Raw genomic sequence first — 26,706 nt, forward strand, 5'->3', positions numbered from 1 at the left:
TGCTATAACGTTTCATAATTAACAGATCAGAAAAAAACATCTCAAATACCTTTTCCTAGTGAACCAATCGGGCCTAAAGCAGCTATCATTGGCTTGTCACCACTACCAACTCAAGCCTACTGTAATGAGTTAAAGCTTTCAACAAGGCAACCATCAGGCATACAGTTATAAAATTACAGTAGTAAACAAAATTACAGTTGGAAAAGCAAAATACTATGCCTCCTAAAGAGGGTCAAACAAGGATTCTCAAAAGGCAAATCTTCTATGCCCATTGTTTGTCAAATGCAGTAAACATCATCAGAAGCCTTACCTGCTATGGTAATCTGAGATTTCATATGACAAAATATGTGTAAGCTTTAATACAGAGTAACAACAATCCACCCTTAAATACCTATTAACTTTGAAGTATGTTCTTCACAATCAATATGTCTGGCCTACTGCCTTTATCGTGACTTTTCATAATAAACAAGTAGGCTTCCAACATTTATCAATGGCTAGTAAACATACCTCACTCAGAAATACAGTGTTGGGTGTAAGCTTTTCCACAAGACAACAATCAGGTATACTGTAATAAAGTTGAAAGTATGTACAAAATTTCAGTTGTCAAAACAAAATAAAAGCCCTCCTAATAAACCCCAATAAGGATTACCATAGTACAAATCTTCTATCCCCGTCATTTTTTCAGGTGGGTCACCAAAACTTCTGGTTACCACGGTAATCAGAGATTCCATATAACGAAATACCTGCCTAAAGGCTTTGGCACAGTACAGTAACGATCCACCCTTAAAAGCCTTTTGCCTTTAACACATGCTTTTCTCATTAAAGCCTACCTGCTTTGTCATAACCTTTCATCATAAACAGAAGATATTTAAGAAATGACAAATTTTCCCTGTGAACTGATAAGGGCTATAGCTTTTACCATTGGCTTCACAGTATAATCCACACAGGCTACCGAAGTACATATAAACTGTAACCAGCATGCATACAGTTAAAATAATAATAATAATACAAATATGTACAAATTTAAAGTTGGCAAAACAATTTACAACCACTCTCAAGAGGGCCTAACAAGAATAATCACAATGAAAATCTTCCCCTCGCAGAATTTTTCAGACCGGAAGTTAATCACTAAAACATTTGCCTGCTATGATAATCTGTGTGATTCCATGTAACAAAATGCTTTTCTGCAAGCTTTCATAAAAGTGATACCAATCTACCCTCAAATGTATTAATGGTAACATATGTTTTTCACAATAAATACTTTCAGCCTACTTCCTTATCGCAACATTTCATAAAAAAACGATGATGCCTATAGTCATCGTCATTGGCTCAACGCCATAACCAACTCAGTCCCGTTGTATTTAGTACAAGCTTTGCAACAAGCCACAAGTGCGATACATGTAGTATTTTCAGTGGAAGCGCAAACTTCAACCCAATCTAATCCCGCAGGGAGTGTTACCAACGTGGGTAGAGCCTAAACTCATCTCTCAGTAATACTCAGAACGCTGTATTTTTATATGAAATCTAGGAATGCATACCATGGAAAGCCAGACCTAAAAATTACTTGCTTGGTAAATTAAATTGGATTAGATGCACATGCTTTTGGGGAGAAAGCTATCCTTGGTAAAAAGCAGAAAGAAGTTTTCTTTTTTTATAGAAAAGAAGAAAGCTGCCTAATCCAGCGGCGAAATGATCACTGGCCTCTCTCCCTGCTCTAGCCTCTCCTCCAGTCTTAAAGCTGTACACATGCCATGTCCAATATAACACCAACAATATCAACCATCACCCGATGGGGACCACACACAGACATCAAAGAAGGACACAAACAAAAATCATCCTATGTGGTGGGCCATGTGCCCGAGTTATACAGAATGTCAGGCAGTCCTGCTTTTTAGTATTTATTTTAAATTATAAATACAACCGAATCGTGACAGAAGGGCAGCAACATGTGTCAAGTGCTGGAAGTCTGACCTTTAGATATGTTCGAACAAATGTATATATTTTATTTGCAAGAGGCTTTCCCTCTGTGGTTTCAGGCTTGCACGCGTATGTGCCGTGCTCAATGCAATATGGACATCCGCGCTTAACAAGGAGACAGGACCTGGATTTCTAGGTTGATGCCTTGTGCGCTGCTGCACAAAGGCGGCCGGCGCACGCACACAGCTGCTAGCATTTGTCTAGGGAAAGAGAGCTTCTTTGTTACTACAGTAGGTGAAAGATGATACTACCACTTGTCAGGAGGACATCTGTCGAATTAGTCAAGAGGCATATGTTTAACAAACAGGGTTAAACACAACTGGTAAATTACAGAATGAGACAACATTAGTAACACATTAAAACAGTAAGGGCCGGAGCAGGAATCGTAAGCACATCAGTTATTAAATTAAAGAAAAGGGAAAATGCCACTCGCTCGCTTTGCTGGCCGACTTGCACCCACAAAAAATAATCACACAAGCTAACTTAAATAAGAAAAAAGAAGAAGAAAAAAAAAACCAAAAAGGGGGAAAAGATAAGAAAAACACAAACCTTACTAAGCACATCATAAAAAGTTCAGAATTCTGCCATTTTGTTTGACTGTCTCCGCGAGATGTCACAATTCAAATTGGATTATCGGACTGGTCTTGAACCAGGAATGTTCACTGACGACTATTCACGTACACAAGGATGTATCTGATTTATGTCCCTAAAATGCTTAATCAAAAGGTTATGGGTTAAGATAATGTACCAGCAGTAACACAGCCCCAAAATAAAAGTACTTCAAACAACAAGACAGACTTATGTAGAATACCCACATAACGACCTATACTCCGGAAAATTGTCATTGTGAAAGGGATATGGGCGAGGCAAGCAGCATTGCGGGGCGGGGGTGAGATTAAAGCATCAACCAGAAGCCTGCGGTAAGGGAGCGTTCACTACAAAACAGGTGAAAGAAGGCAGGGCACAGATAGGAGTGTTCAACACAAGACAGAGCGCTATGGACGAGGAAGGACAGACAGGGAGCGGGAGCAAGGAAGAGATTGCTACGGCCGAAAGGGAGTAGCAAGTAGGGATCAGATGGGTGGTAGGAGCTTGCAGGGAGGGGGAAGGTGTGGCACACAGACAGTAAGGGAATGAATTAATGGGGGATTTGAGGCAGGCCACAGGAGATGCGTGATCTCAACAAAATTGGAAAGGAGCCCCACCTGGCCGTTCAGTCGGACCACCAAAACCATACTTATAACACCTGAAAATATATTCTGATGTGCATCAGTTTTACGTTGAGGATTTTAAGCTCCAGTGGTGACAAAACCAGCCAATTTTAGAAGCTTTAAGTGTGAGATCTAAGCTGAACCTGATTAAACGCAACTTCTGTCACTGAATGGGTTACGTTTTGTAAATATACTTATGCAAAACCCCAAAGCAGTGGTAAAAGTAAAACTGTGTGTCCCTGTAAGTGTGCAAGGATGGTAACAGTGAAAGTCTTCAGACTACACACGAAAGTACGGGGTTCTCTAAAAGCGGACGTCGCGGATATTAGCGTAGCCCTGGGTTGTATGTATTCCTATTTGGAAGGGTAAAGTCAGTGGAATGTCAGTTGGAAATTACCGAGTGGAACAGCGTAAATACGCACTCCCTCCTGTTCCTTTAACAGTGAGGTTGAGTCCGCCCAGGTGGCACTGTCCTACCTGGGTGGGTCTAGGTGGTCAAATGATGAAGCATGACACTATATAGTGTGTGAGACCACCTAGTCCGTAAAAGGAAATCCCTTTCTTCCCACCCCTCGCTGTTCCACTCGGTAGTTTCCAACTGACATTCCACTGACTTTACCCTTCCAAATAGGAATACATACAACCCAGGGCTACGCTAATATCCGCGACGTCCGCTTTTAGAGAACCCCGTACTTTCGTGTGTATTTTGAATTATAGGGAGCTAAGTACGGAGTGTTCCTCCATATTTATCCCCCCTCCTCCCTCTTCCTCTCTCCATGTGTAATGAAAGTCTTCAGACTTACAATCCTCAGATTGTCAAAGTCTGCAAAGCATTCAAAGAAACCCGGACATATTTCAACATAGAGGCAAGACATGCTATGGAAAGGACAGTATTTACCACTACTCTGGGATGAGCCCCAATGTCTTCTGTAGTAGTTATGTACCTGGCATGAATAGACATGCATTCATTTCTTACTCCACGCAGAACGACGTTTGTGGACTTCAGGACAAGTCCTAACTTTGAACATTTAATAATGCCTCTAAAAAGAACCAATCAGTTTGTCACAAAACTCGGAAACGAGTTGACGTTCCCAATAAGAAATAAATCGTTTTTCTATTCGAAAGTACTAGGGAGAATGAACTCGGCGTTTTGTGTTATTCTGATCAGCTGTGTTTAGCAAAAAAATTAAGATGGGGACTTTATAAACCAGCTCTCAGTTTTAGTATCTGGCCCCGAAACATTTGACCTCTGATCTGCGCAAATCTAGGTTCCGAGTGAAACTTCAGAAACAAAAAGAAATAGTCAATAGGGAAATCGAATCTAACCAAAACTAAAATCTGTCATTCTACCTCTTTATCCACCAGGGGTAACAAATGAAGTACAAGTCCAAACCATCTGCTTCACAAACCAAGGAGTAAGCCTTTCAACTATACCAATTAATGCCACGCGATGATCTGACAAGCTGCAGCTTTCAGCCTATTTTATTTTGTTCAATTCTTTATAAAGCACGGGCATGACCCTCGAAGGATACCACAGTGCTGCACAAAGTTACAATACTCAAAAGAGGCATGCGAAAATGTGAATAACATATTTTAAAATGGCACAGAAGATAGATAACCCTGAAAAATAGGTACTGGCAAAGCCAACAGATGTGGGTAGCGAGACCTATTCGCTTTTCCAATGTGTTTTTAGGTTAAACACCGTGAGTGCATAGTATCTGCCATGGCCATCTTGGAATAAGATGTATTAAAACATTACAAATATGTTTAAGGTTTGCCTCCGTGGATGTGTGCACATCTACAGCAGACCTCTTGGATTTGTAGTCTCTTAATCCAGTTCAAACATGGCTACTGAGGATGCAAGTGCAGCGGCCATCAACAACTGAGTTTGTTAAAATAAGAAACCATTAATAGGAGGCAGCCACGCATGCGTAAGCATGTGCACTTGCGGCGACCATGTTAAAAAGCTCCAAAATACATTTCAAGATGGCCACCTGTGAATGCAAGGCTGGAGGAGCAAAATAATATATATTTTTTTTAAATGAGGGATGAGGCCACTTGGGCAAGCAATGGATCAGCTAAGGGTGAGGGAAGCAACACAAAAGGGTCCGGGAGAGTAAACAACAACAAAGCCATCAAATCATGAGCAAGAGTTTGTCCCAAAGTCCACTCCAAGCGTGTGTTATGTGCTGGAAATAACCGCCCCGATTATAGACGGCTAAAGATGTATGTAGCAAAAATCTAAAACTACTAGGAGAGTCAAACTGAGGAATAGAGGATAGGGCAGCCAAATTTGTTTCATGAGAAACACATATAAAGTCAACAGAGTGTACGGAAAGCAAGCTGAAAGGATTCGGTTTTCAACTTTTCCTAAATTTGGCAGACTGTTTTGGAGAGCGAGACCTTAATAGGCAGCGATACGAAAGCAAAAAAGGCCTGTGCTGATCTGCTGGCACAGCAGCATCTAAGGCAGTGGTCTTTAAACTTTTTAACGCCCCTACATGCCGTAGGAAAAGAAAGAAATAAAAATTAATAAATAATAAAAATCGGGCCCCCTACACTTTTTTCCTAATCATTCTATTAAATTGGCAATGTTTAAATATGCTCACAATTACTTAAATATTGCTGTTAAGTGATGTTACGGCTTTAAAAATGCAATCAAATACATGATGCCAAACATACTATTGTGGTTAGGCAGGACTTTCGAACTGTAAAAGTATCCACAGTGTGATTACTGGGGTGGGGGTTTTGAAGAGTATTTGGAGTCCCTTCCCTTTTGACACATACCATCTTGGATATAAAATGACAAAACATGTTAGTGATGCTGTTACAGAGCAGTTTGGTGTTCATCGTTTTTTTCAGCTTAAAACAAAGCCCGGTTATCAGCATTATGCTTCTTTTGGCCAGAGCCTGGCAACCTCCCTCCCAGAGGCAGAAAGAGCAGATACGAATGCATTTCATCATACAATCATGACAGAATAAGGAACAAAAGTCATAGGCTGGGCCGCAGGGAGAAAGAACAGGCTGGCATCATTCTGCTCGTGTGGCCTCTGAAGCAGAGTCGATTTTAGAGTGAAGCTTAGACACTTCACTGCATCAGAGATAAAAGGTGAGATATTTAAGTGGGCAAGAGGAAGCGCAAAGACTCAAGCGCAATGGATTTGTGAGGGCAGTGATTTAAATAATCTATATCTTAGAGTAGTCTCATTTTAGGAAGTAATGAGACATCTGTCCCTGAATAGGACTAAAACATTGACGCAGGAGGAAAATACCACCCTGTGAGGACATTTTCAGAAAGTTTGGTGTCGTAAACCCACTGGTGGACAATAAGGTCTGTGCCCTCAATTACATCCACCAGCGGTTGTATGTAGAAGTTCATTAGGATGGGGCCATGGTCGACCCCTGCATTACCACAAAACCAATTCCTGGGTTTCCCCACCTAAATGTGTTCAAGGAGGAGCGTGGGCTTTCCCTCAGTCCTCATGCTGAATGCCAGAATGTATAGGGACATCCCTTTGATTACCATAACAAAAGTCACCTCGTGATCTATACACACTAGCACCACCTCTGCCCAGTACACAAGAGGCATCAACTCTCACCTGAACAATAGAAGTATGGTGCTACCGCAGTGCCACGAGCCAGACTGGTACGGGCAAAGAACATCGCAGAGACAACTGGGCCCGTGGTTCACAGGTGCCTCGCTTTCAAGACGCTGGCCAACAAAGGGAAGACTGGTGATGGGAAGGAAGTTGGCAAATTAAAGTACTTTTCCTATAATGTAAATATTTTGTTTACGTAGCTCTACCCTTTCTACTTTCTTCTGGGCAGAGTACAGAGTCTCCAACTTCCCATCCCTTACTGGACAACGTACGTCTCAGCCATATCGATGCACGTGGCTGAAAACACATTTTTTATGAATAGACTATACGTTAACGAATATAAGACGCCACGTTATTTGCAACGAATCAAATTACGCATATGTATGCCTCACCAACTTGCATGCTTTACACGTGCCTTCAGCTAGGGGCATGGCATATAATATACCGGATGTGTTCAAAGCTCGTCCTAATTACGACAGGAAAAGCTTTATGAATGGGCCCTTTTGTGCACCTCTATCATGTCTGGTTTTGTTACATCACATAATACACTGAACCGTGCAGGTCTGATAGGAGATGCTTTTTTACAATTCCACTGAGGAGCCAATGGAGAGATAATGATGCCTTTAACATCCTCCACGGGAACCACAGGGCAGAAACTAGAGTGCATTTGAACCAGGTATCAATAAACTATATTTAGATAAAACGCAGGCGCTGCAGCCAAAAGCTTGACTCAGTAACCCCATTGGGGCTGTGTAGACAAAAATAATAAACATGAAACTTGAAGAAGGGAGAGTGGAGGGGGCCTACGAGAGAAGGAGGGCGGCTGACAAGAAGCAGAGCTTGGAAACGTGCATGGGAAAACAGAAGCCACGCACACGAGGACAGACACGAGACGAACCAGAGAGGTCTGCTCAGGAGAAGCTCTGCATGCAAGTGAGCTAATAAAACCCATGGTCTTACAGTACCCACGTAAAGGTTTAATGGCTACCGTAGTGCAGTTATCGTGACGTTGACCTAGGCGTCAAAGGAACCACTTACCGACATATATAATTGTTCTCAGTGTGCATGGCACAACTGGGATTTTCTTAGTCGCTACACAGAAATCTTAAATTTATTAGAGAACGGGAGGCTTATCATGGCCACCTAGTCCTGTAATTCAAGATCACTTTTTGCAGTGAAATGAACTGACTGAACTAAAACTACACATCTCTTTTCCCTCCCGCGCCTTTCTATTCCTTTCCTGTAGGTTCGTGTCATACCCTCCAGCAAACAATTAGGGGTGTTTTAAAATATATATTAAGGCCTGCACCAGGAAGCGCCCTGGCATTTGGCTGTTTCGAGGCCTATTAATTGATATAATAATAATATGGGATCATTAATAACTGAAAAGCCAATCATGGGCTCCTCTTCAGACCGAACTCCTCCGCGCTATAGGGCCCAGCAGGACACGCACCCAACAGCAGACTTGTTGGAGACGGTCTCACACTACTGCCAGCTCCTCCAATAAGGCCTGGCGCCAGCGAGCTGTGGTCGTCGAAAATCGAAAACACCCTAAGACAAACGTGTGGGCAAACGCGCCTCAACAACGCCTAATCATCTGTTCTGGGAGACCATTCACATCTCCCACTTTAGCATCAGCGGCACAGAAGCAGACAGGAAGCCGGTCTGGACACACATTCCACAGGCGTGAGGTAAAGGGCATCAGTGCTGGCAAGGGCAAAGCTGCAGCTCAGAGCTGTCTGTGGACCTCTGCCGTACGGGAAGAGCGTGTGGGAGGGAGGAGATGGCGTGGCAACAACACGCAGATGAGGAGGAATTTTGGAGTAAAAAACAACAGGAAAAAAAAAAAAAAATCAAAGTGGCCACATTAAGAACTATTTTTTTTTTTTTTTTTTAAGTTGTTTGCCCTAAACTAACGTTAACCTCTGGATACACTTACTACTGCTCACAAGTCTACTAGCGCAAAGCTTAAACAACGCACTTCATAACTACCAGGAATTTATCTGCATTCCATTCCAGTGGTTTTAGTTCGTCTATACCACTAGAGAAAGTGACGAACGAAATGTTAACCAGTTTGGCCCGCTACGTAAAAGCAGTCTACCTTAAAATGGAGCGACACGTCTTCGCCACACGAGATCTCAAGTAACCCTATGCACTTTTCAGCCAAATGTGGCCTCCAGGGAGGTGCAGCTCAGTCTGTGTGCGCCTATCACCAAAGCACAAGTGCCACACCGACATCAGCGCTTACCACTGGAGAAGGCGTGACCGCATAAAACCACAAAAAGAACAGAGCTAGTGTGTAGCTTTTAGACAGTATGAACACATCTCATTAAAAGTGGGACCCGAATACACAAGTAGACCATTGGTGCGAATGAGCAGGGAGTGGAAAAAAAAAAACCTACTCAAATAACAGTCTTTAAAGGAGACATCTTAAAACAAGAGATACAAATTATAAAATGTTGTATAGATTCTTCTCGCTGGCTTTCCATACAGTTGTATAAACCCTTGCAAACCAACTCTTTGTAGTTCGAAGACAGTTCATTTTTGTCAATCATGGATATATCTGCATACCAAGGGTCCGGGCCTCTTCCTACAGTGCGTGCAAGTCAATCGTCACATTATATATTACTTCCATAGCAAATTCACGCACTTGTGTGTTCATAAGAAATTGTGAAAACCCAAACACAAAAGGCCTATTGAAAAGGAAGGTTTTTTTTTTTTTAGGGTCACCTTCCCTTTTGCCTCGAAGGGCACACAGGCTACTTGCGAAATTCCCTATCAGTCTTCAGGAGACACTGTATGTGACAAATGCCGCATTCTGGCTGTACAGACAAAACAAGACATTCCATGGTGTACCAAGGGTCGAAAACATGAGATGCTAGAACGATCCTAACCAATCAGCTTTCAGCGATTATCTACTCCTTGTTCCCTGCACTGCATACCAGTGAAAGGCGTTCTCTTGCTAAATAATAAAGTGCGCCAAATAGAAAGGATCCACAAAAAATGAAAAACGGCAAAACTGCAAATGTGTAAGAAATGCCAATGCTGGTAAAGTAATGAAACAACAACGTGATAGTTTCTCTAAATAGTTGAGGAGGCCACACTATCAAACCTATCTTAGTGTGCATATAAACACAAGGTACAACAGGTGAGTAAAATCCATTACCTTCGTCCATGGAGGCTGTTGGACCTGGACCTTTTACAGGGTCATTCCCCAAACTTTTTGCCTTTTCCTCCTTATTTTTCTGACCCTTTTTGGTTGACGTTATGACTCTGGGCACTTTACCACTGATAACCAGTGCTAAAGTGCATGTGCGCTCCCTTGTAAACTTGGTATGATTGGCTTATACCTAATTGGCATAGTTAATTTACCTTTAAGTCCCTTGTAAAGTGGTATCTCTATACCCAGAGCCTGTAAATTAAGTGCTACCAGTGGGCCTGCAGTGCTGTTTGCACCATCCACTGAAGGAGCCTTTCAAACCTGTCTCCGGCCTGTTAGCGCAGGGCCTGCATGCGCTGTTTTCTGCCACAGGGACCTGGCATCTAAATCTACTTGCCAGGTCCAGAACGCCCCTTTTTACTACATATAAGTCACCTCTTAGTTAGGCCCTAGCTAGCCCTATGGGCAGGGTGCGATGTATGTCGAAGGCAGGACATGTGCCTAGTAATGTGGCCTGTCCTGGTAGTGACAAACAGCCTATTTGGTTTCTCACTGCTTTGAGTGCTGCCTTCTCATAGGATTGCATTGGAAATTCCCTGCCTTATGTGTAGGGGGTATTGTCTGATTTATGAGGGGTAGCGTACGCATGTTTGGTATGATTGTAATGGTAGCGAGAAAGGCTGCTTACTGGTGCAGGTGGATTTTTTTTTAATCATCATTACAGAAATGCCGCTTCTGTGCTTATGACTGGTGTTTTGCAGCTTGACTCCAATCCACGTGTGGGCAGAGTGATAGTTGGGGTTTGTGCATACGTTTCAGACAGTCTGTACACAGGGAGGGTGGAGGTATCACAGGGGTGCATCAACATACTGAAAAGTCTTCCTGGGCTGAGACAAGGGAGAGGCAGGGCACACCTGCATTTGTAAAGGCTGTGCCCTGGCCTCACACAACAGGGTAGTTTACCACCCCCCCCCCCAACTGATGTTTGGAGCCTGTGCTGGAGGAGATAGGGGGCACTCCCAGAACCAGTTTTAACTGGGTGGAACCTCCTCTCCCCTCTCTTTGCGAAACACACTGTAAACGGAGTATAAGTAAAGGGTTTTTTTCCCCACATTTTAGACATTTCTGGGAGACAAAAACTATTCTTGGGCCTGAACACAGAACGGTGCTGAATGGATCCCACCAGGACTGCTGCTGCGCTGACCTGTGACCTGCCAGGTCACTATGAAGATCTGCCACCATCAGCATCCTTTGTGCTGGCCTGTTGTATGGGCCTGCTAGCCCTGTGCTCCCCCCTCTTCTGTCTCCACGGGCAGCGTGCTGTGGCCCCTGACCCCCTGCAACTGTCGCAAGCACGAGGAGTGCTTCCCGGCGCCACTTAGTGTCCGGGGGGGCGCTTGTCTTTGCTTCCAGCATGAGGTGTGCCTCTTTATATCAGTTAAGAGCTCGTAGACTCATTGCTGTGAGCGAGGAACTCACAGTCGCAACTCAGACGTAGCATGATGAAAAGTGATTGCCGATATCAAGAATCACCGACGCAGCCTGGGCAGACCGCTCATATCCAGCGTGAGCGATCCACGCTGCCCGGGACCCCCGGGGCATGGGCAAGTGAAGATAGGAGCAAGCGTGCTCCTGATAGGGCCCCTGGGACAACAAGTGGCGAAGCAACAGACACCTCCTTTGGACGAAGTCCCCAGGAATGGACCAGAGTAAGTGAGGGAGCCGCTGCGCTGCTGGGGCTGTGCAGGCGGCGGCCCCTGACAGGTGCAGCGCCAAAGTTGACTAACGGTCAGGGGGAAGGAAGCCTCATTGGAAGTTCCTCCGCCCGCCGAGCCTCCCTCCATTGGTCTTTTCCCCCCGGCTTTGCTGATCGGGGGAGGGAAGCCTCATTGGAGGCCCCTCTCGCACCGCGAGGCCACGGTCTCCGTTGCCCCATCGGGGTTAAGTTTACTCCCCCCCACCCCAAGGAGGGTCTATCATGACCGGGGGGGGGGGTATGCAGGCCAGATCGTGTCAGCGCAGGCACAGGAGGGGCCCCGACACACAAGAACCTAGAGGGGGTGCATGCCACCCCCCTCCCCCAGGATCAACACATGGCCCGCGCTTTGCACATAGGAGCACCGGGCCCACTTTGATCTCCGTGGCACTGAAGGTGCCCTCATCAAAAAAATAAGTACTCTTAAAGAGACACATACTTTTATAATGTTCCTAATATGGTTGTTATGGACTGGTGTGCTAACCTGTGTTATATATGCAGTAACTTAAGTGCTGGTGTTCCTCTGATGGGCATGACGTGCTGATATGTTTTTATGAAGTGCCATATGTTTTCTAATGTTCCTCTGATGGGCATTCATGGTAATACCATGATAAGGGTACTGGTTCTTTAATGCGATTCCTGACTACTGCTTAAGGTGCAGAATTCTAAGTCCCTATGCGTTTGTGTGTGACTACTGCTTATTCTTGCAGAGTATTAGTAACATGTGTAACATTCTGACAACTGCTAAGGTAGCAGGGTATAACTGAGATGTGATGTGTGCCATAATTATGTTTTGTGCAGTACAGTTGAATTTTACATAGCTCAGTGTTGTGCTCACTTTGCGGAGTATATATTGTGTCACGTGTATTGTGCAAACGCTTTACACATTGCCTCCAGGTTAGGCCTGACTGCTCGTGCCAAGCTACCAAGGGGGTGAGCAGGGGTTATCTTGGATGTATAACTTCCTTGCCCTGACTAGAGTGGGTGAGTTCTGCCTGGGTTAGGTGAATATCCTAACCAATCAGAAAACCCATTTCTAACAGTGGCTAATTATCTTCTTTGTTTTGTAAAATGCTTCTAATCATCTTGCCATGGCCTCAGTGCACTTCGAAGTAAGGGTGCACAATAGGACTGGTGATTACAACATAGAAAATTTGCTGGGACCTATATTACGTCTGGTCGCCAATGCAGTTGTCACATGACCCTTAAGTGATCAACAAACGAAACAAAAAAGCTTTCAGAGTACTACTGAGAGAGGTGCTTAGGCTTCAGCACATGCTGGTTGCCCTGAGTACAGTATTTGATTGAGCCAAATGAATGAGTTTCAACTTCTATTGCACTTTTTGGCTTGTGGCTAAACTCATACTTCGTACAGAAGGATTGAGCTGGTTATGGTGGGAAGTCAATGATCAAAGCTATAGACAATCTTATGAAATGTTACAATAGAGGCAGTAGGCTGACACTGTAAATAATTAAAGCATATAGGCATTTAAAGGTGGATTGTTATTCATCTATATTAAGGCCTACAGAGGTATTTTGTTTCAAGCAATCTTACAGATTACTGTAGTAGACAAGGGTTTTGGTAATTATGACTGCATGCATAATGACTGCTTATAGGAAGCTTACACCTACTACAGTAGCCTGGACTTCACAATGGCAACAAGCCAGTGACAACATCTGTGGGCCTGACTGGTTTGCAGGGAAAAGTTATACCAGAGGCCATAGGTCTGGTCTGATTATTATGAACATTTATATCAAACAGGTTAGGACTGTCTTTTTCCTGAAAAAACATATGAGGATTATCATGGCACTATGTTGCAGGCTGTGGAAAAGTGATATGTTACATGTAATCTAACAGATTAACTCCAAATGCGTGGATTTCGGTGTTGGTCATTGACTGACAATCCTTGGGAGTAGAAAAATCTCACTGTGATGATTCTTGTTAGGGCCTACTGACAGGGTTTGTATATTGGTTTGCCAACTGTAATTCTGTACATATTTGTAATTTCATAAACATATTCTTGATGGTTGCCATTTTATATGCACTTTAGTAGCCTCTGTTGGATATTGTGCTGAACCAATGGCAGAGGCCTTATTAGTTCCCTCTGAAAAGTTATGTCAGATTCCTTAGGTGTGATCTTTTTATAATGAAAAGTTCTGATAAAGAAAGTATGCATGATTTACTTATTGTGAAAAGCAGGTGTTTAAAGCATCGGGCCTTTACAGGTGGATTGTTATTAGACTATCTTAAAGCCTGTAGGCACGTATTTTGGCACACAGAATCTCACAGATTACAGTACTGGGCAAGGGTTTTGGTGTTTGTGACCTACTCCTAGCAACCCAGAAGGGCAGAGGATTTACAATAGGGTAACCCGGAACAAGCACTGTTGCAGGGATTTTATAATAGTTTGACAATTGCAGATGTATGCATATTTATAACGTTATTGCATTATGCCCAAAGGTTGCCTTGTGGGAAAGCTTTTGCCCAAACCAGTAGGTCTATGTTGGTTTGGATGACAAGCCAATGATATAGGATATAGACTTAATTGTATATTAAGAAAAAGCTATGATAGAGGCAGGTGTGGTATACTGATTATTAAAAACATGTTAATGTGATTTGGCATTTAAGGATAGATATGTATTACTCTGAATTAAAGACTACAGGTAGTTTTTTCTGCACTGAACCAATCTCAGAGATTACTGTCATAGGTAAGGGTTTAAGGGCTAGATACCCCCTCTAACATTCGGTGAGTATAGATTTGCACTGTCAGATTCCTTGCTGGCCCTCTTATGAGAGGTAGTATTTACTTTTTTTCAGTCGTAACTTTGTATACTTCTGTAATTTTATGACTGTATGCCCGATTGATGCATTGTGAGTAAAAATAAACTCAATACAGGAGGCCCACGTAGGCTGCAGTGACAAGCCAATTATAAGGTTGGTTCACCAGGTAAAGATATTTCAGACACCATAAGTCTGATCTGTTTATAATGGAAATTTTACAATAATTGACAGATTACTCCGAGTCAAGACTTCCCTGTTACAATCATTACATCCCTTCCTCCCACCTCGGGTACTCAATTCAAATGATAATGAAGCTTGGTATCTAACAGGCTGTTTTCAGGTAAGCCAAAGCTAAATGTACCAGGAGGGAGAGGTGGGATTTGTGTTAAGTATATTTTTATTTTTATTTAGGCTTAGAAAAGTGTCTGTGGAGGCATAAATGCCTCATTTTGTAATGTGAGGAACATGGAAGGGGACGAAGAGGTAATAATGGTAGACTTGACAAACAAACTGTAGGAAGCATATGTTAAAGTAAATGGGCATTTAAGAGTGGATTGTTATTTCATCTGTGTTACAGCTTAAAGGGTAGGTATTTTATTATATTTAATCACAGATTACCTTTGAAGGGGAAGATGTTGGTGTTGGTTATCGTGTTTTACAAACCCTAAGGGTAGAACATTCACACTGTAATAATTCTAGCTAGAATCTCTTCTGAAGTCCTGACAGGGTTACAATCTTCCAGAATCTTGTAACAAAAAAAAGTAAATACATACATCCATATATAAATATACATGGATATAAGTGCATAGAAGGTAAGCTGCCTTCTGACATTGGTCAGTCTGAGTGTCATTTACATTATGGTTCCATCCATGAGAGAGTACTGCATGGGGTAACGGTTCAGTCCACATCAGTCGCTGGCTCTTTGGCCCTGTGAATGACAGCATTTTCTGGTCATGCTGGAACTTTAAAACAATGATAAAGTATGTATAGCAACTCTGCAAGAAGGACACCTGCTGCTATGTTTAGTTTCATTATTGCAAGCATATGCCTGCTGTTTAGACAGCAGCATGTTTTCTTTTTTCTACTTGTATTCTTTCAACTTATCTTGTATATGTTGCCGAGTTTGTGTCAAAGGGTGAATGCAAGTATGAGTCAGTGGATGGATGAATGGATGTGCATGTAAAAAGATGACTGACAGAGAGCATGTATGACGGCTTACTGAGTGCTTATACTTGTCAACAAGTCAAAAGGCACTTTCATAAGCCAACCGTATTTGCATTGCCAATACTTGTTGGCAATGGATTTTTATAGACCATGATTCTGCAGAACAAAAATGTTATGAACTCACATTGACAGGTAATATATTTTAAAACATGTTATGCCTAGTGAACAAATGTTTCTTTTAACTTCTGTACTAACTTCTAGCTAAGTGACACATCAAAGTTGGAAAAAAATCAATGAGTTTTAAACGTGGTATCTGGTGCAGATTTTGTTTCTTTCATGCAGACTATACTGGTAACTGTATGCGTGTGTTATAGAAGTAAAAACTGAAAAATAAAATTATTATTATTATTTAAAAGGACTAGAAGGAATCTGTAAGCAAGAGGTCAGGTAAAATGGCAAAACCAGCTCCACAGGTACCGGGGACCGGGGTTCATGTAGCCAGTCTTTGCCTCGTATCATACAGGTATATGAAAATATAACATTGATCACAGAATTTGTTTTTACCTGTGTACGGCAACTTGATAAGTGAGTACCTCATTCTAGTGTCAAAAACTGATGTGTGTATAAAAATGCCTCAGGAACTCCGGTATTGTAGTCCAATCTTTGAATGCATTCACTGCATCATGTGATAGTCACTTCTAAAATATAGTTCTATTTCTATGACTGTGGCTCGACCTGTTTTTTTTTTTTTTTTTTTTTAGGTCGAACCTACTAGACAGTGCTTGTGCTGCTTCAAGGTATATTGGACCTCACCAACAACAGAAGGGCTTGGAACCTGCCCACAGCTTACTATTGGCCGGCTTTACATGTCACTCATTTGCCTTCTTATTATTTGTGCTCCAGCTTGTCAACTTTGCTTGCCCCTCCCATGCAAGACTACTTAACAGTAATTTGATGGACTGCCATCTCTGCTCCCACAAGCAGTACTGGCCTCTTGTATTGAGCACTCGTATTTACAGGCTGCCTCCTTTGTGCACTTCACTCCCCGTGTTTGTGTCTCTGTCCTCTCCCTGTTGTGCTCACCCGAGTGCTTCTCCCCATTACCTCTCCACTACTGCCCGTCCTTTGTTGCTTATGTGTTCGTTCCTCCCGCCCTTCCTTGTGGTGCAGCTGCATTGGTTCCCTCCAGCTACCACGCGCTGCTTTAGCATTCGAGTCATCACCTCCTCGTGTTACGTCGTTCCCCCCTTTGCTACAGTCCCCTCCCTGCTCACTTTTAAAAGCAGAAAAAAAGCTTTTGCGTGTTTTTTTGTCGAGTGGCACAAAAGAAAGCGCACCCTCCAGAGGGATGAAAAAAATACACGTTTTGTCAACCCGATTTACCAATATTGTGAGCGGTGCGAAGCTCCATAAAGGCTACCAAAAACCTTAAGAGATACACTGCATTGACGGTTCACCACGGCACGTCCCCTTGAAGGCTTAGCCTCAACAGATGGTGACACCCACGCACTCTTTCCCAAAAGCCTACCGTGAATCAGATGCATTGTTCACGAGAGGAAGCCATGCAGGTGTAGAGCTGTTGGTTAAAGGGGCCAATTGAAAACATGACCCTATCACCTTCTCAAGTGAGCCATTTGCTCCTCAGACATATGTAACCCAAAAACATCACTTTACAGATAAATAGCACGTGCATGCAATCTCAAACACGTGTTCTGTACATGTGCAGTAGATGCCCGGCCTGGTAAGTCCCGGGTCCCCTACAAAAGAAATCACAAACGAAACACTGTAAGAGGAAAAAGGTCCAAGAAATAACGCTATCTGTCGTCGGTTAGCGTTCATTCTGAGAGTCTGCCTTGCTGGGTGGACAGCACAAGACACATACCCCACTGTATACTTTCAAACATTCTTTTGGATGAGTATATTGTGGTGTGGTAGACATGGTAAGTAAATATACAAGTTGAAAGCACATAGTCATGTGTAAACAGACAGCCGGCGTCCAAACTAAACACTGCTGATGCAATTCTAGCCTGGGCTGTGGGGGACGCACATGGAGTGTGTTTTCTGAAACTGAACTCCTTGCACAGTCGTGCACTCTCCCGCCAGGGCTACGGCTTCTGAAACTACAGGCGAGATAAATGAAAATGCGAGATTACTCCTGCCGTGAACGCAGACATTTTGCCTCTTGCACCAACCATCAGAGGAAGACAGTTTCTGGATATAGTTTCTCTGGGACTTCTTGATTCAGATCACACATCAGTCTCCGATAAATCAATCCACTTCTTTAAAAACTTTAGTTAAGTCACAATATTCCAGGAGGAGAGCAGTATAGGGGATGCCCGCTGCCTGTTTTCCTGGTCTAAACATACTCTACAACTAATGGAATCACTCGTGCCCCCAAAAACTGAAAAGGTCTTGAAATCTCTCCTTATAATCCAAGTCACCTTACCATGGAAGCATAACAGAGCAAGTTGCAGGGGCACCCGTTCACCTTTTACAGCAACTGACAATATACAAATATAAAAACAAGTTTCATCATTTGACCGGACTTCCTGGTACTCAAACTGCAGTTGTATCATGCCGTGGCACTCAGAGTTCTTCCACAATATGCAAAATAAAATGTGTGAAATAACAACTTGAGATTTTCTACTCCACGGCATACAGAACTCCTTCAATGCTTGAAGGGTCTGAAAAGGGGTGTAGGATGGAAGGTAAACACATTTGGCATGAAATAAGAGTGATGTAAAGCAAGTAAGTAGGACTTATGTTAAATGAATTTGTAAAGAGCATATCACTCCCCTACTCCTAGGCTTCACTTTCATAGACAATTCCCCCAAAAAAATTACAGCAGCATTTTATGCCAGGTGTGGGCCTACTAATGACCTTTTTATAATACTTAAAAATAAAATGATAGCAAAACCTGTATAAAAAGGGTACTTAGAAAAATAAACGTGCATGCAAAGCTCAACAGGGGGAGGGTTGCTGGATCTCTCTGCCCATGCATAATTGGTTTGATACACCGTGGTTAGAGGCTCACAAAAGGCACCAGGAAAAAAAAAAACATTGGTGGGCCTCGGTATTAAAGATACTGGTTAGTCAACTGGGACATTGGCATACATTCTAGCAACTGTCTCTCTGCTTGTAAGGCTCTATGTTGTCACTTGATGGTGTGTCGAACAAGTGTCTGCTCTTATTCACCAATCCCTATGCAAAGCTAAGGAAAGCAACCAAAATTCACAACACATTGAGGAAAATTAGTATCGGAGGGCACCCTGGCCTTTTAACTCTTACAACCTGATCCATAAGCAATGGACTCGGTCCTCTGGCATAGCACCAATTGGGGGGGGGGGGGGGAATATATAATAATCCTATACCCAGGAACCCCACCCAGTCCAATGACATTCACTTCAAACAAAAGGCCCACTGGGCCACCACCAGTGTTCCAACTACCCCTCTAATTTCCAAATGCGATCCCTGGTTTGTTGACAGTACAACAGAGCACCTCTAGCTAGTATCTGCGCTGCTCTCCTGGGGTACGCCTGATCATGCCGCCCCGCCCTTCAGGGGACACGCCTAATTTTTTAGTCCCCATAAAACACAAACTCGCCTGTGTTTTTTCACGCAACAAAGCACCAGGGGCGCACACCTAGTTCCTTCATTTAACACACCCTTAAAGGGTTCCTCTAATTAACAGCCGCACCTCCGGGAGACACCCAGCCCTTTCCACGCGCACCCTCTAGAGAATGCCGTCTGCCTGTTAGAAGGTATCTGCACAAACACCGCCTTACTATTCATCTCACGGCTCGGCCGCGGTAAAAGAGCCTCTGAATACTCGTAACAACACTGTCTGCCGGCACAGACAGGAATGCGAACTGCCTTAAGCCATCTCAGGGAAACTGGCTGCACAGTGAGAGGGAACCCGCGCGCCCGGAGAAGGAAGGCTGAGACTGCATGGAGCCCCGGGGGGCACTCCTTACGAGAGAGGGGCCGCCACACTTTCATAGTCTGATCCACTTTTCTGAAAGCTAAGTCCCACTGACTGAATAGTGCTAGGGAGCCCAGAAGGACGACTGAGTATGGGCGCTATATTACTCCTCCAACGAGGGCCTCCGCTCCACTCACCCTAATTAAGAGCAACCTACCAATGCTGGGTCAGCCAGAGAAGGGGTATGTTCACCTTTAACGGTCAACCTACGTGAGAAATTATTTCCCTGACACAGCCGATAGCTGGACCTAACCCCGCGTAAATTGGCAGTCCACTTCGCTCTTATGATAGATGTGCGTCCAAAGGAAGCACAGTGCGAGAGGCGAGATTACCCCAATACGCACACACCAGGAGACACAGCCGACCGGTGGTACATCAGCCCGCACTGCATCGCGAACCCCAAGAGGGGGACCTACGCCAGGAAAGAGGCATTACTCTGAGCGACTCCCTGAACTGGAGCGGGCAAGATGCTAGGCAAGCAAATATAACATGTGACATTAACATTTTTGTCAATAAAGGTGGTATTCTTCCTCTAAAATGTGAGATTCCCATGCCTGTTCCAACTGCCCGGGATCCTCTTAGTTGACTGCAGTATACAGAGGTTACAGGGACAACAGCGAGGGATGCAATGGATACCTCAGCCGCTCAGCACCGCCCGCCTTCGAGCACAGCTGCAGCACTTCCCGCTTCCCCGACACTCACCAGAGCTCCGTCCCCTCTCCTGGTCCTGCCGGTTCCTCAGCAGCCACTCTTACCACGTCGCTCTTCCCTCACCACGCTGCTGCCAGAGCCGGGCCTCAGACACCCGCCCCAGCGTGCTCTCATTGGTCGCCGGCAGGCTGAACACCCCTGGAGGAGGAGCTCCACCCCGGGGCGGGGCGAGGCAGGGCACCGCACACCCGCAGCAGTGGCAGCCACAGTGCTTAATTTGTACTTGTTGTTTACGGTGCTGAGTACCGGTACTTATTTGTGAGGGCCAGGGCTTATTCTTATGCCTCACGCATTTGCTGCGAGCAAAAGACACATATCGGAAAGACGGAAGAAGGAAAAACTAAAAAGCGTCATAAAGGGAGGAAGTAGAAAGCTGCAGGATGAGCTGAAAGGGCAGGGGTGGCCGTAAATGTATTGAAGAGGCCCGAGATGGCTTCAGAATTACGCTGCTTCAGTATTCAGTGCTTACAGATTTAATTACAGCAGCCTCGTGTTTAAGAGACGGGCTTTGAGCACCAGCACCTCTTTATTTACAAATTGAGCACTGTGTGTGTGCTGGAACTGCCTATAGGTACCATCCCTGATTCTACCACATGGGCTCCAGTCATCTTCTGGTGAGGAAATCAGCAGGGCTGTTTTACAAAACTGCTACCTTATGTTATTTAAAAATGTCTGGCAGTTTTCTACCTTTGGAGACAATCAAGCTGCTGTGCCCACAGGAGCTGCATTCCCCTTGAATAGGTGCATGTGAAACACAGCTGTGTTAATGTGTTACTAGGGAGGTGGCGAGTTACCAGCCTTCCAGGCCATCTTTTTAGATGTGGCCCTTGAGACAAGTTTAGCTTTTTGCAAGAATATTGTTTTTCCTAAAAAATAAAATAATGCAAGATGTACGTACAGGTTATTTTTTGACAACAGGCCTATCCAGTATTAACTAAAAAACATTCTATGCATCAAGAATTTTACATTCTATTGAGGACTCGGAGGAGAAGATTATCCTTCTCCTTTGCTGTTTATAAACAAGAAGTCAACACCAGCCAATCAAAACACTTTTTCAACAAACTAGATTTCCCCAAAAATATAGGCCCTCATTACAACCCTGGCGGTCAGTGATAAAGCAGTGGTATTACCGCCAAAATGCCGGCGGTAAAAAAAATTGAATTAGGACGACGGCGGAAACCGCTCCGACAGACAGCCACTTCAACACTCAGACCGCCATGGCGGTAGCAACAAGCACCACAGTGGTAACCGCCAACAGCCAGGCGGAAGACAATGTACCGCCCACAGTATTACAACAAGCCTATCCGCCATCTTTTCCGGAGTGGTACCAACAACATCAAAAGCACAGCGGAAACAGAACACAGAAGTCAAAGGACTCACCTCTGGACACTCAGGGAACAACCACGACGCCATGGAGCCAGAATTGCACATTTTCCCTATGCTCGTATACCTCTTCCTGCATTACGAGCAGCAACACCGGTGAAGAAGACCACAGTGAGTACTGCCGCCTAGCACACAAGGGAGGGGGAAGGAAAAAGAGAGTGACACACACACACAACAGCCCCACCCCCTACACCATACACACAACCGAATGCAGTAACATTACATATTCACCCTACCCCTCAGGAATAATGCGAGGACAAAAAGATTCAAAGAAAGTGAGTGTAATACGATAAAATAACATGAATTAGTGCATCAAAATACAAACGTATATACATATCTACAAATGCCCAGTCCTCAATGTCCGTGGGCCATAGGGCCACAATACATAGGCCAAGGCCCCACCTCACTCCTGCAACAACACGGAGAGAACACTGCAGGGGCATCAGGCCAAAAATACACAGGGACGGCAGGGGGACAGGGAATGGGGGGGCACCTCAGCCGGAAGATGGTACAACACCACTGGTCCTGGAGGGGGCAATATGACCTGTGCTTGGTCTTGGAGAGTACACGGCCACAGTCTCTCAATATGGGTGGTTTGCCCACTGCTTGGTCTTAGGGAGTGCAAAGCCACAGTCTCTCAAGTGGGTGATTTGCTCACTGCTTGGTCCTGGGGAGTGGGATTGCAAGGCCACAGTCTCTCAAGTGGGTGGTTTGCCCACTGTTGGGCCTGGGGAGTGCAAAGCCACAGTCTCTCTAGTGGATGGCGTCTCCACTGGTTCTGGAGGGGGCATTGTGCCCATTGTGCTTCATCCTGGCTAGGATGGGGTGAGTGGATGGCTTCTTCCACTGGTTCTGGAGGGGGCCTTGTGCCCAGTGTGCTTCATCCTGGCAAGGATGGGGTGAGTGGATGGCTTCTTCCACTAGATCTGGAGGGGTCTTGTGACCAGTGTGCTTCATCCTGGCAAGGATGGGGTGAGTGGATGGCTTCTTCCACTGGTCCTGGAGAGGACCTTCCTCGATGCACCTGGTGCATGCACACTTCCAGTACTGCTGGCTGGTTCCGGGGATCCTCTCCCACCTGCAGTAGCTGTCGACACTACTGTGGCTGTGGACTGGGTGGCTGAGATGCTCACCTGGGTTCTGACCACCCTGGCCCGACGTGAAGGACGGAGGGGGGGGGAGTGGTATGGAAGAGGTCAATGGTGGAGAGGAAAAGCTTCTTAGGGACATTGGGGCGGGAAGAGGGTGAAGGTTTGGGAGTGGAGGAAGAGGAAGTGGTTGTAGGAGGTGTCTTTCTGTTGTGTTTGGGTGCAGGTGCATAGGCTAGATGCTGTTGTGAGGTGGATAACTGTTGGGTGTCTGAGTGCTTGCTTCGTGTACTTTGGGAGGAGGGGTCACAGACACAGTGGGAGAGGACACAGGGGATGTGTGCATGGATGTGGGGGTGGTGACTGCCAGTGAGGGGTGTGTTGTGATAGGCATGCTGGTGACGGAGGTAGTGGACGAGGATGTAGTGCATGCAGGTGTGTGTGTAGACTGTACTGGGAGGGAGGAGGAGGGGGACACAGTGGAGGCAGTGAATGTTGGTATGTCTGCATATGGATGGTGTTTGTGTGAGTGCCTGTGGGATGATGTGTGGTGCTTGTGTTTGCCTTAACCACTCCTGTGAGTTGTCCTGGGTGCATGCTAGTCTGCCTGTGTGCTTGGGATAGGTTGGGGTTGAGGGTAATGGGACTGGGTAGAGGAAGTTGGAGGGGGGAGGCTAGAAACAGGGACAATGGCTGCCATCAGAGAGGAGGCCAGAGCCTGGATTGATCTCTGTTGGGCCACCATGCCAGAGTGAATGCCCTCAAGGAATGCATTTGTTTGTTGCAAATGGGCTGCCAGACCCTTGATGGCATTCACAATGGTTGACTGCCCAACAGAGATGGATCGAAAGAGGTGATTAGCCTCCTCACTCAGGGCAGCAGGGCTAATTGGGGCAGGGCCTGAGGTGTCTGGGGCGAAAGAGATGCTTACTGTCCTGGGTGAGCGGGCACGATAAACTCGCTGAGAGGCCTCTGGGAGGGCGGTGCTGGTACGGGGGTTGGCGGCTGTACCTGTAGTTGGGGTGGCGACAGAGGTCTCCACCACCACCAGGGAGCTTCCATCTGATGAGGTATCACTGTCTGAACTGTCCCCTCCTGTCTCCGCCATGGTGCTCTGCTCACCCTCCGTCCCACTGTTGCCCTCACCATTGTTGGATTCGGGCCCTGTGGGATGCAGCTCCCTCTGTCACTGGTGCCTCAGCTCCTCTGCCAGATGATGCTAATGCACAGAAGGACAGGGTGACAAAACAAAAAGGTGGGGAGAGACAAGGGATTCACTGGGTCAATGGCTGCTTCAACACCACCATTGGCGTACACAATACACAAACACACACAGGGAACAGCCCTACGCATTAGGCAATACACTACCAGTCACAATGCTAGTCACCAGGCCATGGACAGTAATACCTAACACCACTAACAGCATACCAGAGACCCACAGACCCCTGCCCAGTAGTGGATGCCTACTAGCTTGTTTGGAGGTTGTTCACATAATACCCTGCCCAACATTGGACCTACCCTGCAATGTCCTGCCTGGCCTAGGGGCACCCACAGGCCCACATCCCTCACCCGGAGACCAGCCCACTGAGCGCAAGTAGTATAGTTGGAAACTGTACTCACCCCCTTGTGGCTGCTTAGATGCCCTCAAGTGCCCATCCTGCTCCGGATAGGCCACCACCAGTATGCGGGCCATCAGGGGGGGTCAGGGTTCGACGGGCACCCCTTCTTCATTGGTAGGCCATCCCCAGCTGGGCCTCCGCCATCTTCCTTGTCCAGCATCTCAGGTCCTTCCACCGTTTCCGACAGTGGGTGCCCTGCCTGCCATAGACCCACAGGGTCTGCACGTCCTTGGCGGTGGCACGCCATATACTCTTTTTCTGATGGGCGACCTGCAGAAAAATACACATAGAAAAAAGGTATCAGTCAGACCGTCTGGCCTGTTACACTCATGTCCCATTTCACACAGACATTGCTCACCTTACATGCAGCACGCTGCAGACGACCCCCCTTACACGAGGCCCTCACACACAGCACACCATGCATTCATGCCCCATGCATCGTGCTTACAGTGTACTCACCTGTTGGTCTGGAGGCCCATAGAGCATTCGGTACTGGGGTAGGACCCCATCCACCAGTCTCTCCAACTCCGCAGCGGTGAAGGCAGGGGCCCTTTCCCCAGTGACACGACCATAGTCGGTTCCAAACACAGGTCACAGCAGCGCTTGCAGTGTAGGTCCTCTCCTGTTAAAGGTCAGGTAGCAAGTGAGTGAGCAGATAGAAAATGGCAGTGACGTCTGCGGTGGTGCATACCGTCACCACCGGCGTACATCTCCATTGGCCACTGTAACCCATAGGGCCCAGTAGGATCCAATTAGGAGTTGCAAGGCGGCTTTCAACCGCCTCCCGCAACGGCACACAACGTCAGCAGAACTACATCATTTCCACATGTCCCTCCATACAGGACAGGTGTACACCATTTCAGGGGGGAGGGCAGGCTGTGTCACCTAACTGCATCACAGTACACATATGTACCATTTGGGCCTATACAACAATCGTGTGTTACAGTCACAACATGCAATGCAGTGTAGTGTTTTGAAATATGGGATACTGACCAGCTAATCACCGTTTGCTCCCTAGATTGCAACCGCTGCAGATGAATCGGAGATGGAGACATCCCCCGTGTACAGGCCTCTGGTGGACTTAGCAACAATAGAGGACAGGTACATTATCCTCACCTACAGACTTGACAGGGCCACAATCACAGAGCTGTGTGCCCAATTGGAACCTAACCTAATATCTGCTATCCGTCACCCCACTGGGTGCAAGTTCTATCAGTGCTCCATTTCCTGGCAAGTGGCTCCTTCCAAGTGACAGTGGGCTTGGCAGCAGGAATGTCTCAGCCAATGTTCTCAATAGTGCTGACCAGAGTGTTGTCTGCCCTGTTTAAACACATGCACAGCTACATCGTTTTCCCCCAGGTGGAGGATATGGCCACAATGAAAGCAGATTTCCATGCAATGGGACATATCCCCAACATTATTGGGGCAATAGATGGTACACATATTGCATTTGCCCCCCCTTCCGGAGAAATGAACAGGTGTTCAGAAATCGAAAGAGCTTTCACTCCATGAATGTGCAGATAGTGTGCCTGGCGGACCAGTACATCTCCCATGTCAATGCACAGTATCCTGGGTCTGTGCATGATGCCTTTATCCTGAGGAATAGCAGCATCCCATATGTGATGGCTCAACTCCAGAGGCACCGGGTGAGGCTAATAGGTGAGCCCTGGTTCCCACCCAGTGGATGTTGGTGTATGGGTATAGTGTGGGCCCTAAGGGTTAGTGTGTGTCTAACAGTTGTTCCTCGATATTTGCAGGTGACTCTGATTACCCCAACCTCTCATGGCTACTGACCCGTGTGAGGAATCTCAGGACAAGGGCAGAGGAACGTTACAATGAGGCACAAGGGCGAACAAGAAAAATATTAGGACATTCGGCCCCCTGAAGGCCAGGTTTCGTTGCCTCCATCTAACAGGTGGATCCCTGTACTACTCACCCAAGAAGGTGTGCCAGATCATCGTGGCATTCTGTATGTTGCACGACATTGCTTTACGTCACCAAGTGCCTTTTCTGGAGGAGAATGAGGCTGGAGATGGGCGTGTGGCAGCAGGGGACCCTGTGGACAGTGAAGATGAGGAGGCAGAGGATGAGGACGACAACAGAAGTGCTATTATAAGACAGTACTTCCAATGACACACAGGTAGGACACTGTAATTACACTTTACATTGACAGTATTGTATTTGACATTGTCACTGGCAGGCTGATTTTCCCACTTCTATGGCCACTTACTGTACTCTTTGGCATCTCTATTTTCAGATATTTGTGTATCGCTC

At 45.7% G+C, this 26,706-nt stretch overlaps 1 protein-coding gene across 2 annotated transcripts in view; it reads right to left on the reverse strand.

The window, feature by feature from the left end:
- The window catches only part of PLS3 (plastin 3), a 355,067-nt gene extending 334,601 nt beyond the window's left edge, over window positions 1–20,466 (reverse strand). The window contains exon 1 of one of the 2 annotated variants that reach the window (XM_069212548.1): window positions 20,334–20,466. The gene's annotated coding sequence lies outside the window, so the exon portion shown is untranslated. Of the gene's footprint in view, window positions 1–20,267 lie in introns of both variants that reach the window. The other variant, XM_069212549.1, reaches the window with a different exon arrangement.
- Window positions 20,467–26,706: the final 6,240 nt, after the last annotated feature.

This window comes from Pleurodeles waltl, chromosome 2_1 (genome assembly GCF_031143425.1).
Source record: "Pleurodeles waltl isolate 20211129_DDA chromosome 2_1, aPleWal1.hap1.20221129, whole genome shotgun sequence".
Lineage (NCBI taxonomy): Eukaryota > Metazoa > Chordata > Amphibia > Caudata > Salamandridae > Pleurodeles > Pleurodeles waltl.